This window comes from Pistacia vera, unplaced genomic scaffold (assembly GCF_008641045.1).
Source record: "Pistacia vera cultivar Batoury unplaced genomic scaffold, PisVer_v2 Contig107, whole genome shotgun sequence".
Taxonomy (NCBI): domain Eukaryota; kingdom Viridiplantae; phylum Streptophyta; class Magnoliopsida; order Sapindales; family Anacardiaceae; genus Pistacia; species Pistacia vera.
Window position 1 is genome coordinate 885429 of NW_022195104.1, and position 8820 is coordinate 894248.

General features: G+C 31.9%; 1 long non-coding RNA gene across 1 annotated transcript; it reads left to right on the plus strand.

The window, feature by feature from the left end:
* Nucleotides 1-2252: 2252 nt before the first annotated feature.
* LOC116131854 lies at nucleotides 2253-4367 on the plus strand. Its single transcript, XR_004128314.1, has 4 exons — nucleotides 2253-2455; nucleotides 3087-3150; nucleotides 3983-4162; nucleotides 4276-4367. It is a non-coding gene; the product is annotated as an uncharacterized LOC116131854 (long non-coding RNA).
* Nucleotides 4368-8820: the final 4453 nt, after the last annotated feature.

Here is an 8820-nt window from a genome sequence, read left to right on the forward strand (position 1 = left end):
TTCTTATCGGTGATGTATATCTATTGCCCATTTAGGAACAATTTATTAAATTATTGTATATTTTAGTTGGTCTTGTTGAATTAATGTTTATGCTGCGAAATTTGATAATTGAGAAAAAACAAAAATCATTTTATGCAGGTGACCCGCGGGTTGATCCGTGCCCGTACGGGCAGGTGCGGGTCATACATATGATTATCCGTACAAAATAATTACCCATAGACCCGTGCCCGTTTCATCCGTGACCCGTTTATACCCGGCCCATACCTGCCCAACCCACCTGTTTGCCAGGTCTATTTACAGTATCATACCATAAAATTTCCGTACCCTTTTTTGACCGTACCGGTATTTACTAACTATGCTCGGTACCACCGCCACTCATCAACGAACACCGCCTCTCCTCTCTGTATTCACGTAAATTAAAACGCTTCCAGTCTCGAAAACTTCATTTCTTCTTTGTTCGCAAGCATTGGAGGAGCCTTTGCCCCATTTCAAGAAGAACTAGACATACTGAATCAGAGAGCCGTAAGTTTTTTCGATTTCTCTTTGCTTTTTTTTCTCAGCTTCACCATCTGTGTCTTCGTAGTCCTCAGGTTCGTCATCCTCTGACACGTCATCTTCCGTCGTCGTCGCTGCCGAAATCTCGGCCGCGAAAAAGATAGAGACAGGGAGTCGGCATACAAAAAAGTACGCCCTTTTGGATCCATTCCTCAAATTCTTATTTAATTTTATTAATTTTGTGTATAATTTCATTTCATTTGATTTCACTAATCACCAACTGTTGTTGAATCTATACGTAAGTTCGTTATATCCTTCAACTGATGGACTCTTAGTTTACTCTTACTTTTGTTTAATTTTTGTTTCTATTTTCTTAATTTTGAATTCTTGAGTTTGAGTGGTGCTTGGTTGCTGAGAAACCGTTGGAGGATTGGAAAAAGAACTGGAAGTTTAATTTTTAGGATTGCTTTTAATAAATTATCGTCAATATTTGTAGTTTATTTTAGTTGAGACAATTGTAATAAGATTCAATCGAAATGTTTTCTCAGCTATCTCGGAGAGGAAATGTTTTTGCTTTTTGAGTTTGAATCCTCTGATTAGAGCCATGCTTGGGTTAATTCTGTAGTTTTATTAAATTAAGCTGTTTAATGAAGCAATGGTTGGAATCTGTAAGCTGTTTAATGAATATGTTGGCCTAAATTGTATTTATGTTTTAATTGTAAATGCTGCATTTTTTGTTAGCGGTTATGATGATTTTGTTGGTTTTTTTAATTTTTAATTCTTTGACAGCTGAGAAATGGGAATGGAAAAAAAAAAACAATACTGATATGGAGGAGGGAACGCTAGAGATTGGCATGGGTATGTTGTAAAGTGTATTTACTGATTATTTCTTATGTTTAATGTTATTTTGTGACTGCTACGGTGGATTTTGGTATTTTTGAAATTTTTTTGGTTCTGTTGTGGTTCCTCCTCTTTTCTCTCTTCTCTTTCATGGGAGAATGCCAGAGTTTTGAGAAGAACCCAGGATGGTCAAAGAGTGGGGATACTTAAGTCAATCAGTATGCCAATCTATTTTCACATAATTAGGTGTTTTTCATTCATTTCATGTTTCCTTGCCGATAGAAATTGTTAAATGATTGATTTCTGAAACCAAAACTGAAATGAAAAATGACTTTTGTTGTGCAGAACACACATTTTTTGTGGCTGTGCAGAAGTCCATATAGAGTTGAAAATCCCTCCAAGCCATGGCTAATCATTCTCTGGCTGCAAGGTAGACCTGTGAGTATTGTTTAGAAGAATAAGTGTGAAATTAGAATTACTCAGTTTGAGATTTGAGAACAGCAAAAAGAAAGTTCATTTCTTGTTTAGGCAATAAAGTTTTGGATTCTTTTCATTCTATACCAATATCTGAATATCTTTGTTTCTTACTAATTCATTTGTACAGGTGCTTCAGGCGTTGGGATTGGAATTTGGAGGAGGTTGGACCATTGGACTTATTTGAAGAGCAGGAATTTGACATGGTTGAGAAAAGCTGATCTCCTGTTTGTGGTGAGTTGGCCATGAGTAAACTCTGTTTATTGGAGTAAGGAGGATTAATTTTGCAAAAAAAATTATTAAAATGTCGTTTTGGTGTGATTCAGGATAATCCCGTGGGAACGTATACAGTTATGTGGAGGATTCAGATTCAAAATTGTTTTGTGAAAACTAATGTTGAGACCGCAACTGATTTAACTGCAATGTTGGAGGAGCTTTTTAATGAAAATGAGAAACTTCAAAAGAGTCCTCTGTACATTGTGGCAGTGTCTTATGGAGGAAAATTTGCAGTCACTCTTGGATTGTCTGCACTAAAAGCTATAGAAGACGGAAAATTAAAGCTTAAACTTGGGAGGTTAACTGTTTTCTAAAATCATAAAAAAGCTTTAATTTGCTTCGCTCCTCCTTCTCCGAAGATCTGCTACAGGTAAATACAAATTCTTAAGAAAAGTATAAGTTACTGATGTTTGTTTGTACTTGATGGTTTTCATAGTTAATGCTAGAATTCTTGAAGTAGAATTTTTTTTCATGCCACGCTACATTTTCAACCGTGTTTATTAAGAATTGCGAGAAGGTAATGTCATCCAGTTCTTAGTAGATTCATGTCTTTGGCTTAACTCTTTAGTGACAATTTTACAAAGATTGTCAATAAACTCTCTTTACCACTTCAGCATTAATCTTGGAGGTCATACTAGGCATATGGGGGAACACAGCGCTGTGCTCAAATATGCAGTCTCTTTATCCATATCTTATTGACATCAAGATGAAAAAAATTGTATGAGACTTGAAATATGAAGTGAAATTTAGTTAATTAATGATGTATGATTTGATTTCCATATACTTAGTGGAATGGATACATTTATTCAAGTTATGACCTATGCAGTGAGAGGTTTGCTGTACTTCTTTTGTGGGTGATTATAGTTATTGTACACCAGCATTTGGGTGCTGATGGACAATGTTCTTTTGTTTTTGGTTTCTTTGTAGAATTCACATCTACATGACAGAAAGTCACGATTACTTTATTGGATTATCATATTTTTGTTTTTTTTACTTTGCAGTGAAGTAGGTGATCAGGCAGTACTAAATACTCTTTGGGAGAGATATGAGAGCACCACTGATAAGGTATGTCTTCTTCTACAATTATAAGTGCATGCTGCATATATTTTTAATAAACAAAGGCAACTCTTATTAATAGAATGAGAGGTTTCTCTTTCAAGAAACTGCATTTAATGTGCTTTGTTTTTTGTAGTTTAGTCCAAAAATGGAAAGGTACAAGGTAATCTGCTGGGAAGAAAAATACAGTCTACAGTATATAATTACAATCCTTGGGAGTTCTTATTGTGTTTAATAGGAAGAGGTCAAAATAAAAAGGGGAACAAAATTTATAGAGAGGAGGTGTAAACAAAATTAATGGTGTTCATCAACTTTAACTATTATAAAATTCTTCAATTTCAGATTTTGCAGGTCTTAAGCTTCACTAAGGCTGGGTTGTAAATTTTTTCTTTTGTTTTTTGATGCTTTATTAATGTGATGAAATAAAGCAATATCCAGTCTGGGCTGACATTTCATTAAGATGAAAATGATGAATTTAAAAATTTTCCTTAGCAAGAAGAGAATAACACTAAATGAAAGATGCGTTGTTCTTTTGAAATAGAAAACTATCCAACTAGGATAAAGACATTGACATTTTAGTGCATTTGACATTTTGCTAAGCCAAGAATCTTTTCCAAAACTCTATTTATTTGCTTCTCCTGTACTCCACTCACAAAAGCAGCAATATTTCATCAAAATTCACATGTATCTTTCATTTGACACAAATAAGAGAAATAAACCACTAAAATTTGTGTTGCTGCAGCTATTGATCAAATATTTGTAAGTGAAAATTTTGGGATGATTGTTGGTTATTTGGTTCACTAATGCTTTTGGCTGTGACATTTCCTATTTCTTCATGTAGGCTTACAAGCCTTCATTTGGGCCCCACAAGTCCAGGGAGTGCTTGCAACTAATCCTCATCATGCAAAACAGGTTGAATTATGCCCTTACATACCGTGAAGTCATTGCAATTTGATGCAGTGACATGTTTTGGTCGATGCAAAGGTTCTCACTGATAAGACTTACCCTACAGGCTTCTTGGGTGTGCATGCTTCGACCTATTTGCTATTGTTTCCTTTTGTCAATTATTATGTACTCCTAATATTGTGAGATGAGTTAAAACATTATACTGGGAATATAGCTTCTTCATTGCAGGCAGCTTAAAATCCAATTTAAGTTCGAGATGGATCCACCATTTGGACATGATTTCCATAATTTTTTCCCCTTCATTTAGCTTCTTTTATATTTTTTTTGAAATTTTGTACATGTCGTATCTATTGGCAGATGTTGTATCAATTCCAAAGACAAATGAGAACTTCCGTCTTCTTTATGACACTAAGGGCTGTTTTAGCCTTCATTCAGTCAGGGATTATGAGGCAAAGGTTAGTCTTGAAAGTCAGTTTATTTTTATGTTGGACTTTGTTATTTGGAGAATATATTGTATTATTTGATACGTTATAACAGAAAGGATACTCAACACGAATCAATTATTAGTTTTCTGTTGTTTTAACATATTGCATAATTAAATCAATGTGATGAGGTTTTTCAAAGTTGAATCATATGAAAGGAAAACAAAAATCCCTGAAGGCTAGAAAAGTGATTTGCCCATTTAGCGCAGCACATGTTTGAGGAAAATCCGTGACCCATTGTATTAAGAATATCTATGAAATAGAATGTGCCAGCTACATGATTGCTGTCTTTATTTACCTATTTTGGGTGTGTTTTTCAATAGTTCGGCAGCACAAGGGATAATATTGTTAAAATATTGTGGGAAATGAAGATGTGTTTAGGCTATGTTTTGGCACAACATACATCAATATGGTGGTTTGATAATTGATAATGAACCCCGTACATCAAATTGTGAACTATTAACAATTAATTTTGGCTGATGAGCTTAAAACACATCAGTATGGATCATACACATCATTATGGTTTGGTAGCACCATTCATAATATGTCGAACAATATGCTATAATTTCTGTTCGGCATCACCCAATAAATCATGTTATAAAATTTCTGTTCGTAGCCTTTAAAGAGCCAGTTTTGGATCATATGTATCAAAATTTTATACAGCCACTTATGGTTCGGCAGTGCAATTATCAAATAAAGATTTGAAGATGTGTTTTATTGTAGGCTGCCAGTATATTACTATAATCAGTTAACTTTTTGGCCATAACACCTCCTATTACTTTTATTTCTACAGTCATCCATCTCTATTAATCATTGATTGGATAACTATCGTTTACCTCACCATTAATATGATCCATTTCAATAGTTTGGCAGCACAAGGGATAATTTACCCACTATTAATATAGATTAATGGTTTGGCACAATATATCTATCTATCTATATCTATTTTTCTATATATTTATATCTATCAGTGAATGGAAATGTTGAAAATTGAAATAGTTAAGTTTCTCATAGATCAGGTAGTTGACATCGATAAAGTGAAAACCAAGATTTATAGGATGAAGGCGTCATCTTTATTACGTTATAAATAAATCAATAGTCAAAAGAGTTAAGGGCAACACATGACCTTTAGCAGGAAGTATATTGTAGCTATGAGAAGCAATTTTTTTTTCCCACAAATTGTATATACCTATGTTAATTTACAGTAAAAAACAATAACGATAAACAGGTAGGAGCAAAAAAATAACAATTATCTAACAATTAAAATCTATGAAGTATGTAAAACTATACATAATTAAAATCTTTAATTTGATAGACCTATACAATGTATGCACTTTTATAGTAGATATCGACTAATTGGAACATCCAATTATTCAAACAAACTAAAGTCAAAGAGCTTAAACGCTGTGTCCAGAGAGCGTAGAGTCTGAAGCTGATGAAAAATAAAATTGAAACATATTTTCAAGCTGTCATTTTTTAGGTGGCTTTAATTGTCTTTTCAAATGTACAGCATTTGAGTGCCTCCAATTTAAGCATGAAATTATAAAGAAAAATAGGAACACTATAACAGCCAAATAAAGACAAATGGCAGCTAGAAGACTTTGATTAGTTCTTCCACTGGCAAAATTTAAAAAAATAAAAAACACCAATGCTTAAGTACCTCACTTTAGTGACAGTATTACATGCAGTACCGACTTATTTTCTTAACCTTAATTCTTAATAATAGCATTAAAATAGATTTAAATCATCCAAAAGTCTGATAGATTAATATTCATTTTACCTATCAAACATATAATACAACATAATTATTGTTTTAAACATCGCAATTGTTGGGAAAAAAATGCTTAAAAAATGATTCTACCATGCATACTCATAGTAGATTGCACCTCTCCCTTTGTGGGGTGATTTCTCCATTTTGACACATTGGTTTTGAATTAATTACTCCATCTTCACATGTTAGATAAGCATTAATAATAAGTATATAGGTGCATTATATTGGTATTTCAAAAGTTTAACCATTTGGACACATTGGATGTGTATCAATAACTATTATATAAGTGCATTCAAAAGTCTAAACAAAAACATAAAAAGATTAGAGTTTAATGATATCTACCTATAATTGATATTAATAATTATATACATACAATTATTAATTTTATCTTAACACAACTTTGTATATATATACAATTTCTATTTACTTTAAAATTTGTATTGTTTAACAATTATTATATCTGAATCTAATTAGTTTCTTTTGTTAGAATAAATTTGTTTTACAATCTATTTCAAAAACATTGAATAAACATACATGCGCAATGCATAAGCCCAAACTCATTTTGGGCCTCTAGAATTGTTCCATTTTGACACATAGGATTTGTAGTTGCCATGTGGTTTAATTTTATTGGTGATGATGTGGATATATATTAATTGCTGCATTGGTATTCCAAATCCAAAGATAAAAGCATACCCGTTTGAGTGACACATAGGACAATTTTTTTTTTTTTTTATCTCTAAAATTGCTCCCTCTTGCTACGTTAGGTGTGTGGTTTAATAAGATATTAATGTATTGCATTGATATTCCAAATGTTCATATCAACCCAAACTTTTCTTGATTAGGTTTAATGAGATATTAATGCACTGCATTGATATTCCAAAGGTCCACATCATCTTGATTACATTACGTAGCACATTACCCAAACTTTTCTTGATTAGGTTTAATGAGATATTAATGCACTGCATTGGTATTTCAAATGTTCATATCATCTAGGATTGTTATTAGTAATTATATAGGTGCATTGTATTGACATTGCAAACATTTCTTCGTATTTAATTGCGTTGGCATTCGAAATGTCTAAATAAGAGGTTATAAAAGGGGGTGTATGTTCAGTTGTGTATTATCGCAATATGTTAGTTGGTGTCAACAATACGTTTGGTCTTTTGTTAATTGTTTATAGGTCATGTTAGCTTGTGTCAATAATACCTTTGTTCTTAATTATTTTGTTAATCGATGAATTTTTATTTATTTATGTTTTTGTTGTTGTTTACAGGTCAAAGATTCATAAATTGGCATGGAATAAATGCAGAATGTCTTATTGACATTGTCAAATGAGTTGTTATTTTGATTCGTTCTTCTGAACTGTAAGTATATCTTCTAACTATTTTAATACAAAATTGTAAGTATATCTCCTAACTATTTTAATGGTTATTATTTGATTGAATGATTGTTTTTGTTCGATCAATCTATTTGAATGATTAATTGTGTTAATCCTACCGAACGATAAATGTATTCCTTAACAATTATAATATGAAGATTAATTAACTTTTTTTGATTTCATTTTCAGGTAATAGTTGTTATACGAATGAATAATTGTTCCTTAACAATCTTAAAATGAGATCAATTAAATTTTGTTATGTTTGTTTTCAAGAAAATGTTCATGTACTTTACTAAGATCAAACCGATGATGATCCTATTGTTAGCCGAACTGTGAGTATGTGTCATATCTATATTAATAGAAACAGTTCATTTCTGTTGAATATGTTTTCTGTAAAAACATTCGTGTATTTTAATTTGTTATATAAATGATTAATTGTTTATGTCCTGCTAATATGCGAGTATATATGTTAAATGAATTAATTTTGGCTAATTTTATTTCCAATTAATAGGTGTTATTTGAAATATTTCTTATCAGTCCTAATATGATAATCCCTTAAATTTGGGTTAAGTAAACCATTCATTTTATCATCACACGCATTTCAGTTTCCCCTAAACAATTAGTAGAAAATTGACCATAACTTGCTCAATAAAAATCCAATTGATGAGAGGATTGAATTTTTAGAAACCATACAGACAACGCTTCAATTTGATATATTATAAGCTTAATTTGGATAACTGTAGCCCCATTGCCAAGTCATTCCTTTTATCATCACACACATTTTAGTTTCCCCTGTATCTCGAATTTCATTGAACAGTCAATAGTAAATTAATCATAACTTGCTCAATAAAAATCAAATTGATGAGCGGTTTAAATCTTCGAAAACCAGACAAACATAGATTAAATTTGATATATTATACGCTTAATTTGGATAACTGTAGGCCCCCTGCTGAACCATTCCTTTTATCTTCACATACATTTCAATTTCCACTAAACAGTCAGTTGTAAATTGATCATAACTTACTCAATAAAATTCCAATTGATAAGAGGTTTGAATCTTTAGAAACTAGATAGACAAGACATTAATTTGATATATTGTACGCTTAATTTGGATAACTATAGCCCCATTGCCTAACCATTCC